General features: G+C 52.1%; 1 protein-coding gene across 1 annotated transcript in view; it reads left to right on the top strand.

Moving 5' to 3' along the window:
* Positions 1 to 12,158, top strand: part of DHX57 (DExH-box helicase 57) — a 531,935-nt gene that overhangs the window by 448,356 nt on the left and 71,421 nt on the right. The gene's annotated exons all lie outside the window — the stretch shown is intronic.

Here is a 12,158-nt window from a genome sequence, read left to right as displayed (position 1 = left end):
ACCTTCTCTCCTGCTCCTGCTTCTTTTCCTCCTCTCTGTCTCTTCCTCCTCGCTCCCCCTCTGCAATCTTCTTCTGTGTTCTTCTGTTCTTCTCTTCTGTTCTTCTGTTCTTCCCTTCTGTTCTTCTGTGTTCTTCCGGTCTTCTGTGTTCTTCTTCTCTGTTCTTCTCGGTGCTTCTGTGTTCTTCTTCTCGGTTCTTCTGTGTTCTTCTCTGTTCTTCTCTGTTCTTCTCTGTTCTTCTGCTCTTCCGATCTTCTGTTCTTCTGTCTTCTGCTCTTCTGCTCTTCCGGTCTTCTGTTCTTCTGTCTTCTGTTCTTCTGTCTTCTGTTCTCCTGTCTTCGGCTCTTCTACCTCCTCCGTCTTCTTCCCCCGAGCCTGCCCTCCTGCTCCTTCCTCATCCCCCTCCCTCACTCGCCTCCCCCTCTCTCACCCCTAGCTAACCCGTTCGCTATCTACCTCCCTCACTCCTCCTATCTTCCTATCTCTCTAGCTCCCTATCTCACTATCTAACTCCCCCACTCTCCACCTCCTCCTACCTACCTATCTGTCTATCTATCTATTTCCCTATCTATCGACTTCTCTATCTATTTTCTCTATCTATTTCTCTATCTCTCCCCCCCTCCCGCCACCCCCTCTACTACCTATCTCCCTATCCTCTCACTCTACCTCTCTCCCTCACCCACCTCTACAACCCCCCCTCCCCTATCTTCACAACCCTACTCCTATCTCTCTCCCTAATCTCCAAACCTCCTAACACTCACCCTCCTCCACCCTAAACCCCCTCCCCCAGCTCCTCTCACTCTACCTGTCCCCCCCCCTCCCTCGCGCTTTCCCGCCGCGACCTCCTGCACGCCCCCGCCCCCCAGCTCCCATTTGCCCCCAGCTGACCCCTCCCCCCCCCTCCTACCTCTTATGGCGGCCGCTGCGCGACAGTGGTAGCGACCCTTGACCCAAGGGTAGGTCGCTCCCCCTGCCGCTGCAGCTCCTCCAAGTTCCCGAGTTCCTGTGTTCCTGAGACCCACCTAACTGTAAGTACCCCCCTCCTCCCAGCCCCTCGCCCTGCCCCGCGCCACTCACCTTCTCTCCTGCTCCTGCTTCTTTTCCTCCTCTCTGTCTCTTCCTCCTCGCTCCCCCTCTGCAATCTTCTTCTGTGTTCTTCTGTTCTTCTCTTCTGTTCTTCTGTTCTTCCCTTCTGTTCTTCTGTGTTCTTCCGGTCTTCTGTGTTCTTCTTCTCTGTTCTTCTCGGTGCTTCTGTGTTCTTCTTCTCGGTTCTTCTGTGTTCTTCTCTGTTCTTCTCTGTTCTTCTCTGTTCTTCTCTGTTCTTCTCTGTTCTTCTGCTCTTCCGATCTTCTGTTCTTCTGCTCTTCTGCTCTTCTGCTCTTCCGGTCTTCTGTTCTTCTGTCTTCTGTTCTTCTGTCTTCTGTTCTCCTGTCTTCGGCTCTTCTACCTCCTCCGTCTTCTTCCCCCGAGCCTGCCCTCCCGCTCCTTCCTCATCCCCCTCCCTCACTCGCCTCCCCCTCTCTCACCCCTACCTAACCCGTTCGCTATCTACCTCCCTCACTCCTCCTATCTTCCTATCTCTCTAGCTCCCTATCTCACTATCTAACTCCCCCACTCTCCACCTCCTCCTACCTACCTATCTGTCTATCTATCTATTTCCCTATCTATCGACTTCTCTATCTATTTTCTCTATCTATTTCTCTATCTCTCCCCCCTCCCGCCACCCCCTCTACTACCTATCTCCCTATCCTCTCACTCTACCTCTCTCCCTCACCCACCTCTACAACCCCCCCTCCCCTATCTTCACAACCCTACTCCTATCTCTCTCCCTAATCTCCAAACCTCCTAACACTCACCCTCCTCCACCCTAAACCCCCTCCCCCAGCTCCTCTCACTCTACCTGTCCCCCCCCTCCCTCGCGCTTTCCCGCCGCGACCTCCTGCACGCCCCCGCCCCCCAGCTCCCATTCGCCCCCAGCTGACCCCTCCCCCCCCCCTACCTCTTATGGCGGCCGCTGCGCGACAGTGGTAGCGACCCTTGACCCAAGGGTAGGTCGCTCCCCCTGCCGCTGCAGCTCCTCCAAGTTCCCGAGTTCCTGTGTTCCTGAGACCCACCTAACTGTAAGTACCCCCCTCCTCCCAGCCCCTCGCCCTGCCCCGCGCCACTCACCTTCTCTCCTGCTCCTGCTTCTTTTCCTCCTCTCTGTCTCTTCCTCCTCGCTCCCCCTCTGCAATCTTCTTCTGTGTTCTTCTGTTCTTCTCTTCTGTTCTTCTGTTCTTCCCTTCTGTTCTTCTGTGTTCTTCCGGTCTTCTGTGTTCTTCTTCTCTGTTCTTCTCGGTGCTTCTGTGTTCTTCTTCTCGGTTCTTCTCTGTTCTTCTCTGTTCTTCTCTGTTCTTCTCTGTTCTTCTCTGTTCTTCTGCTCTTCCGATCTTCTGTTCTTCTGTCTTCTGCTCTTCCGGTCTTCCGGTCTTCTGTTCTTCTGTCTTCTGTTCTTCTGTCTTCTGTTCTCCTGTCTTCGGCTCTTCTACCTCCTCCGTCTTCTTCCCCCGAGCCTGCCCTCCTGCTCCTTCCTCATCCCCCTCCCTCACTCGCCTCCCCCTCTCTCACCCCTAGCTAACCCGTTCGCTATCTACCTCCCTCACTCCTCCTATCTTCCTATCTCTCTAGCTCCCTATCTCACTATCTAACTCCCCCACTCTCCACCTCCTCCTACCTACCTATCTGTCTATCTATCTATTTCCCTATCTATCGACTTCTCTATCTATTTTCTCTATCTATTTCTCTATCTCTCCCCCCCTCCCGCCACCCCCTCTACTACCTATCTCCCTATCCTCTCACTCTACCTCTCTCCCTCACCCACCTCTACAACCCCCCCTCCCCTATCTTCACAACCCTACTCCTATCTCTCTCCCTAATCTCCAAACCTCCTAACACTCACCCTCCTCCACCCTAAACCCCCTCCCCCAGCTCCTCTCACTCTACCTGTCCCCCCCCCTCCCTCGCGCTTTCCCGCCGCGACCTCCTGCACGCCCCGCCCCCCAGCTCCCATTCGCCCCCAGCTGACCCCTCCCCCCCCCCCTCCTACCTCTTATGGCGGCCGCTGCGCGACAGTGGTAGCGACCCTTGACCCAAGGGTAGGTCGCTCCCCCTGCCGCTGCAGCTCCTCCAAGTTCCCGAGTTCCTGTGTTCCTGAGACCCACCTAACTGTAAGTACCCCCCTCCTCCCAGCCCCTCGCCCTGCCCCGCGCCACTCACCTTCTCTCCTGCTCCTGCTTCTTTTCCTCCTCTCTGTCTCTTCCTCCTCGCTCCCCCTCTGCAATCTTCTTCTGTGTTCTTCTGTTCTTCTCTTCTGTTCTTCTGTTCTTCCCTTCTGTTCTTCTGTGTTCTTCCGGTCTTCTGTGTTCTTCTTCTCTGTTCTTCTCGGTGCTTCTGTGTTCTTCTTCTCGGTTCTTCTCTGTTCTTCTCTGTTCTTCTCTGTTCTTCTCTGTTCTTCTGCTCTTCCGATCTTCTGTTCTTCTGTCTTCTGCTCTTCCGGTCTTCTGTTCTTCTGTCTTCTGTTCTTCTGTCTTCTGTTCTCCTGTCTTCGGCTCTTCTACCTCCTCCGCCTTCTTCCCCCGAGCCTGCCCTCCTGCTCCTTCCTCATCCCCCTCCCTCACTCGCCTCCCCCTCTCTCACCCCTAGCTAACCCGTTCGCTATCTACCTCCCTCACTCCTCCTATCTTCCTATCTCTCTAGCTCCCTATCTCACTATCTAACTCCCCCACTCTCCACCTCCTCCTACCTACCTATCTGTCTATCTATCTATTTCCCTATCTATCGACTTCTCTATCTATTTTCTCTATCTATTTCTCTATCTCTCCCCCCCTCCCGCCACCCCCTCTACTACCTATCTCCCTATCCTCTCACTCTACCTCTCTCCCTCACCCACCTCTACAACCCCCCCTCCCCTATCTTCACAACCCTACTCCTATCTCTCTCCCTAATCTCCAAACCTCCTAACACTCACCCTCCTCCACCCTAAACCCCCTCCCCCAGCTCCTCTCACTCTACCTGTCCCCCCCCCTCCCTCGCGCTTTCCCGCCGCGACCTCCTGCACGCCCCCGCCCCCCAGCTCCCATTTGCCCCCCAGCTGACCCCTCCCCCCCCCTGCTACCTCTTATGGCGGACGCTGCGCGACAGTGGTAGCGACCCTTGACCCAAGGGTAGGTCGCTCCCGTTGCCGCTGCAGCTCCTCCAAGTTCCCGAGTTCCTGTGTTCCTGAGACCCACCTAACTGTAAGTACCCCCCTCCTCCCAGCCCCTCGCCCTGCCCCGCGCCACTCACCTTCTCTCCTGCTTCTTTTCCTCCTCTCTGTCTCTTCCTCCTCGCTCCCCCTCTGCAATCTTCTTCTGTGTTCTTCTGTTCTTCTCTTCTGTTCTTCTGTTCTTCCCTTCTGTTCTTCTGTGTTCTTCCGGTCTTCTGTGTTCTTCTTCTCTGTTCTTCTCGGTGCTTCTGTGTTCTTCTTCTCGGTTCTTCTCTGTTCTTCTCTGTTCTTCTCTGTTCTTCTCTGTTCTTCTGCTCTTCCGATCTTCTGTTCTTCTGTCTTCTGCTCTTCTGCTCTTCTGCTCTTCTGCTCTTCCGGTCTTCTGTTCTTCTGTCTTCTGTTCTTCTGTCTTCTGTTCTCCTGTCTTCGGCTCTCCTGTCTTCGGCTCTTCTACCTCCTCCGTCTTCTTCCCCCGAGCCTGCCCTCCTGCTCCTTCCTCATCCCCCTCCCTCACTCGCCTCCCCCTCTCTCACCCCTAGCTAACCCGTTCGCTATCTACCTCCCTCACTCCTCCTATCTTCCTATCTCTCTAGCTCCCTATCTCACTATCTAACTCCCCCACTCTCCACCTCCTCCTACCTACCTATCTGTCTATCTATCTATTTCCCTATCTATCGACTTCTCTATCTATTTTCTCTATCTATTTCTCTATCTCTCCCCCCCTCCCGCCACCCCCTCTACTACCTATCTCCCTATCCTCTCACTCTACCTCTCTCCCTCACCCACCTCTACAACCCCCCCTCCCCTATCTTCACAACCCTACTCCTATCTCTCTCCCTAATCTCCAAATCTCCAAACCTCCTAACACTCACCCTCCTCCACCCTAAACCCCCTCCCCCAGCTCCTCTCACTCTACCTGTCCCCCCCCTCCCTCGCGCTTTCCCGCCGCGACCTCCTGCACGCCCCCGCCCCCCAGCTCCCATTCGCCCCCAGCTGACCCCTACCCCCCCCTCCTACCTCTTATGGCGGCCGCTGCGCGACTGCGCAGCGGGCGCGCGCAGCGGGCACGCTGCTGGCGCGCCGGAGGCGCGCCAGAGGCAAGCCCGTCTGCGCCCGTCCGCGCCTGGCCCGCGCCCAGCGCCACGACCCCTGGTCCCCAGCTCCCCCAAGCCCCGCTGATCCGCTACGACCCCACCACCCTCCACGCCCTCAACCCAGGGCGCTCCAAAACCTGCTTCCTAGCTCACCCCAAACGCACCCATGGACCCTTCGCCTGCAACTCCTGCAAACGCATCTTCCACCACGCAACTACCACGACCACAAGCCCACGCGCCATCAACCACCTCAAGTGCATCCTGATCAACGCTCGTTCCGTCCACAAGCACGCCGTTGAACTTTGGGACCTCCTGGACTCCACAGCCCCGGACGTCGCCTTCATCACGGAGACATGGATGAACGCCTCCTCTGCTCCAGACATCGCTACCGCCATCCCCGAAGGCTACAAGATCTCCAGAAAAGACCGCACCAACCAAGTAGGAGGAGGTGTCGCCATCATCTTCAAAGACTCCATCAGCGTCACCACCTCCACCGAAGACCCCCCCCTCGCCGCTGAACACCTGCATTTTCAGATTCGCACCGACCCAAGGACCACCCTCAGAGGATCCCTCGTCTACCGTCCTCCCGGACCTCGCGCCTCTTTCAGCGACGCCATCGGCGACTTCATCTCCCCGCACGCCCTCGCCTCACCGGACTACATCCTCCTAGGTGACCTCAACTTCCATCTGGAACAAAACAACGACCCCAACACCACCACCCTGCTCGACAACCTCGCCAACCTCGGCCTCAAACAACTGGTGAACACCGCCACCCACATCGCCGGACACACGCTCGACCCTATCTTCTCCGCCAGCAAACACGTCTTCTTCAGCCACACCTCTGCCCTACACTGGACCGACCACAGCTGCGTCCACTTCACATTCCGACGCGAGACCTCCCACCTCCGCACTCAACCCATCCCTCATCGACAGTGGAACAAGATCCCTGAAGAGCAACTCTTCTCCGCTCTCGCCGCCAACCAACCCACCCTCACCACCGACCCCAACGACGCAGCTCTCAACCTCACAAACTGGATCTCCAACAGCGCTGACAACTTTGCTCCCCTCAAACGCACGCATCGACAGACCAACACCAAAAAACCTCTCTGGTTCTCTGACACCCTCAAAGAATCAAAGAAAACTTGTCGTGCCCTTGAGAAGGCCTGGCGCAAGGACCACACCGCTGACAACATGACCGCCCTCAAGAACGCTACACGCGAACACCACCACCTGATCCGCACTGCCAAAAGGAACTTTTTCACCGACAGACTAGACAAAAACAGCCACAACAGCAGAGAACTCTTCAGCATCGTCAAAGAGTTCTCCAACCCCAGCGCCAGCGCCAACGCCGTCACGCCCTCACAGGATTTGTGCGAATCCCTCGCCACTTTCTTCCATCGCAAGATCAGCGACCTCCACGACAGCTTCGGACACCAGACCCAACCATACACCACTGAACCCGCTTCCCCGGACACCACCCTCAACAACTGGACCCACATCAACACGGAAGAAACCAAATCCATCATGAACTCTATCCACTCCGGCACCCCTTCGGACCCCTGCCCGCACTTCATCTTTAACAAAGCCGACGACATCATCGCCCCGCACCTCCAGACCGTCATCAACTCTTCTTTTTCTTCTGCTACCTTCCCCGAATGCTGGAAGCACGCTGAAGTCAACGCCCTACTAAAGAAACCTACGGCTGACCCAAGCGACCTGAAAAACTTCCGCCCCATCTCTCTTCTACCTTTCCCAGCCAAGGTAATAGAAAAGACCGTCAACAAACAGCTGACCACCTTCCTGGAAGACAACAACCTGCTCGACCCTTCACAAACCGGATTCCGAACCAACCACAGCACGGAAACCGCCCTCATCTCAGTCACAGACGACATCAGAACCCTGATGGACAACGGTGAAACAGTCGCCCTCATTCTCCTCGACCTCTCGGCTGCCTTTGACACCGTCTGTCACCGCACCCTAATCACCCGCCTACGCTCCACCGGGATCCAAGGCCAGGCCCTGGACTGGATCGCCTCCTTCCTCGCTAACCGCTCCCAAAGAGTTTACCTCCCTCCGTTTCGCTCAGAACCCACCAAGATCATCTGCGGCGTACCTCAAGGCTCATCGCTCAGCCCGACACTCTTTAATGTCTACATGAGCCCCCTCGCCGACATCGTACGCAAGCACGACATCATCATCACCTCCTACGCCGACGACACCCAACTTGTACTCTCCCTCATCAAGGACCCCGCCAGCGCCAAGACCAACCTACAAGAGGGTATGAAGGACGTCGCAGATTGGATGAGGCTCAGCCGCCTAAAGCTGAACTCTGAAAAAACGGAAGTCCTCATCCTCGGCAACACCCCGTCCGCCTGGGACGACTCCTGGTGGCCCACGGCCCTCGGCACCGCACCGACCCCCGCAGACCACGCCCGCAACCTCGGCTTCATCTTGGACCCTCTTCTCACCATGACCAAGCAAGTCAACGCCGTGTCCTCCGCCTGCTTCCTCACTCTCCGCATGCTCCGCAAGATCTTCCGCTGGATCCCCGCCGACACCAGAAAAACCGTGACCCACGCCCTTGTCACGAGTCGCCTGGACTACGGCAACACCCTCTACGCCGGGACCACCGCCAAACTCCAAAACCGCCTGCAACGCATCCAAAACGCCTCGGCCCGCCTCATCCTCGACGTACCCCGCAACAGCCACATCTCCGCACACCTGAGACACCTGCATTGGCTCCCAGTCAGCAAAAGGATCACCTTCCGTCTTCTCACCCACGCACACAAAGCCCTCCACAACAAGGGACCGGAATACCTCAACAGACGCCTCAGCTTCTACGTCCCCACCCGCCCCCTCCGCTCCGCTGGCCTCGCACTTGCTGCCGTCCCTCGCACCCGACGCTCCACGGCGGGTGGGAGATCTTTCTCCTTCCTGGCGGCCAAGACCTGGAACTCCCTCCCCACCAGCCTCAGGACCACCCAGGACCACTCCGCTTTCCGGAGACTCCTAAAGACTTGGCTGTTCGAGCAGCGATAACCCCCCCTTTCCCCCCTAGCGCCTTGAAACCCGCACGGGTGAGTAGCGCGCTTTATAAATGTTAATGATTTGATTTGATTTGATTTGGTATCGGCTATGAGTGGGCACCCAGCATTACATGTGCTTTATACCATTACATGGTATAAAGCCTACCAACTATAACTTGGTTAATGTTTGTGATGAAAAACATTCTGTTTCTCACTCACATTGTCGCGTTGGCTCTCATTGTACCAATGAGGCTGCTGCATTTGGGCAGCAGCATCACCTGAATCGTGGGGAACTAAGTCCAGTCCCACACCATGTGACAACTGTCAACCTACTCTGTTTCCGGCCAGCTAGTAGCGCCTGATCTCTGCCCAAGAACAGCAATGATTTGTGGCAACCGGGCGCATGACACTGTGACTTCTCAGGGAAATCATGGTGGATCAGATCTCACCTTTTTCTCTCAATTACATTCGTCTCACACATACAAAGGCAAACAGAGGCAGAAAATGGTTCAATAAGATTTTGTGAATCAGCTGTGTCTTAATTAAATAACATGAAATGCAATAATTAGGATGATGAAATATACTAGAAGCAAAATGGTGACAAGAAAAGAGAAAAACAAGAAAAGTCCCACTTTGCTGTCACTAAGCAAGATGTGTGATTCCTACCTACGCTAGGTTAGAGCACAGCAGGATAATCCCTAATCCGCCATTCAGGACCCCCCGGGAAGACATCATCCCCCATACCTAAGCTTAACCGTAGTGGAGAAGCCTGTTATCTATAGAGACACCATTCTCATGTAGGCCAGGGAACCGGTGGTCTCAGTGAGCTTCTGTAACCAAGTCAGATAGCATGCAGTCATGGTTGTCTGGCTGGAATCGCCCTCTAACGTGCATGGAACAGGGAAATGTTTTTTATAATAAAACAGCTGATGTTCTGAGAAAAGTGTCCCCACGTAAAAATATGCATGTTTCTGTAAAATATTAGAGACGCAATGTACCACTTGTGCCGATAATCCTATCTCATTGCAGCCTCGAAGAAAGCACAGAGTGAAAGAATGTTGTGCTAAGAAATGTGAATGCTTTTCTAGGCAAAAGGAAAGCAATATAAAGGAAATTAAAACATCACCACAAATGTGATTGTTTTTAAAATAATCAAATAAAATAAAACGTTACTAGGCCAAAGGGCACAGGCAGCAGGCTTAGTTGCTAAAATAATGCCCAGAGGCATCACTAAAATGACTTCACAACAACGTGTGTTGGTGTCTATGCCTCAGTATCATACATTAATTGCCAGTTTGTATGCCCACCTGATGATTTTGAGTTTTGTTCAGGGTGTGTGTACACAGGACTTAGCTACCTTATTTGTGCTGATTCTGCTTTCATGCAGTTGTGGTTGCGCATGTTGTGCTAGTTCTGCTTTCATACAGTTCTGGGTGCACACATTGTGTTAATTCTGCTTTCCTGCAGTTCTCGGTTCCAAAAGCCTTTAGAGGTACATGCAGTTCAGGATCACAACTGCTTTATGTGGTTCATTGTCAGAAGAGCTAGTCTTTTTTGCATGCTGGCTGGCTTCTGGTTACAGATATCCACACAATCAGTCACACACTTACATAGTTCTTCATCTCTCAACTGCAAGGACATATGTAGTTTTAGAGTTCTTGGTCTTCAGGAGCTATTGCTTTTGAAGAGGTGAGCTGTTGAACAATATCCTAAAGTCTCAGTGGTAGTAGGATTGTGTTCTGTAGTGTCATTGGAGGTGGGATGTCCAGAAATGTCCTGGAGCTTGAGGAGGACTGTAGTGCTACTGCCTCTGGTTCTGATTTCTGCAAGCAGCCTTTGGGGATTTAGGTGGGATCTGTATTCATCTCCCCCAAATGGCCAGCACTGGAGTGTCACAAAAGCCATGACTGTGTAGCCTGTAACCCTCACCCGTCTTCAACACCCAAGGTTAGGCCATGCTCTTCATATGAGACAAGATCTGCATTAATTGCTGCCAATTCTGATACCATACTAAATGAAACTGCTAGAAAGGTTATTATATTGTATCACATGAATGTAAAGTGAATTTTGTTTCTGAGATGGCTAAGTATTAAATGCAACAATTAATAAACCTCTGTTGTGGTTAATTGATTCACATTTACACCATCCAGCTGTAAAATTCTACAATACTTTACGGAAACTGATTTATGAGTTACATGGGGTTTACAAATAAATGAGTCCCTGACATTGAATCTTTCATAGACTCACATGCTTAAATCATTCTCTTTCACCCAGCAGAAAACAAGCAAGATAAAACGAGAGCTATGTCTCTTTAGTCTAGTTGCTCCAGCATGGACAAAACTGTTCCAGTTCATGGACATACTCTCCATATTCTCTTTTTTTCTTTTTCAGCACTTACTATCCATATGCAGCATCTAGATTCACCACCACGATCTGGCACCATTGCATCTCAGAACCTGACTCCTGAAAAGCTTAACTATGCACACCTTAACATCCTACTCACGTCAGTGTTTAGATAGAACCTCGCTCAAGCCAGAGCATCAACAACAACAAGAATGTACGGGCCAAGTGGAAGAAAGTCTGTGTTTGGTATTATTCTCAGGTGCTTCATTCATTGACAGCTCTACCCCTGTTCTATTTACCACTGTTTACCAAGTCAGGTCTCAGTAACAGTTGGAGAAGAGTTCTTCTGAAGGCCTTATCCTGTGTCAGGGACTCACTGAAAGTGACATTCCTCTTCTCTCAGAGATTCATGGTGCAATTTCTGAAAAGACCATTGAGGTATTTCCCATTGCTGTGTTATTCCCTCAGTCAAGTGGAAATTAAATATAACCCTTTCACAACTTTTGTGAAGCCTGTTCAAACCCATACAGCAGGCAGCTATCAAGTACTTCTGTTGGAAACACACAATGTTACCAGTGCTCATGTGTCCTTGAAAGTTGGTTAACTCTAACAATAAATGTGCCTCCTTTCACAAGGACAGGGTGGTTCTGTGTCCAATCCAAAGCTAGTTTGTGCCTTGTGACTTACACATAAATGAACAGCGGTTTTAAGATCCACCCTTTAGAACCCTACTGGTGCAGTGAAGAGATCAATCTGCACTTCTTGGTTGTTTGCAGATGCCACCGAATTTCCAACAGACCAATTAAATCTTTCAAGTGCACAAATAAAATCAGTCTTTTTTGTGTACCTTGAAAAGGCCACCCTATTTCGAAGGCCTCTTAGGGTGGGTAGTGGCAGCTACTACTCTGCATGGAAAAGCCAACCTTGAGCCCTGAAAGTGATTGACAGCCCATTAAACAAACAACATAACTCCAGTGACATCCCTAAATGCTGGAGTTCCACTAGCACTATAGCCTGGAGGTGGAAGCCACAAAAAACGACATCTATGAACCAGGCAGTTTGATTATGAAAAGGTGGATTGTCTGGGTTCACTTTGGACCGCTTCAACATTTGTTCTAGTATTTGCAACTAATGGTTGAGAATATGATCTTTCTAGGATATGGAGACTGCTTTGCAGTTAATTAAATTGACGATTCTCTCTTGTAGAAATATTTATTTAGTGATATTATAATTTGTTCCTTTTTGGCTGGAAATTAAGTTGATTTCCTTGTTGGTTACAGTACCCTTGCCTGTGAACTAACATTTTGTGAAAAAGCATGACTAAAAGACTTAACCCTCAAGAAAGTCAGTGGTCTGGAGATTATTTTTACAGTTGGAAACTGTGGAACAAGGATGGTTGCTTGGCTTCTTGCCAGGGTCTTCATAAACGTGATATTAGTGAAACTTGTCTAA

This window comes from Pleurodeles waltl, chromosome 5 (assembly GCF_031143425.1).
Source record: "Pleurodeles waltl isolate 20211129_DDA chromosome 5, aPleWal1.hap1.20221129, whole genome shotgun sequence".
NCBI lineage: Eukaryota > Metazoa > Chordata > Amphibia > Caudata > Salamandridae > Pleurodeles > Pleurodeles waltl.
This window is presented reverse-complemented; position numbering and strand designations above follow the sequence as displayed.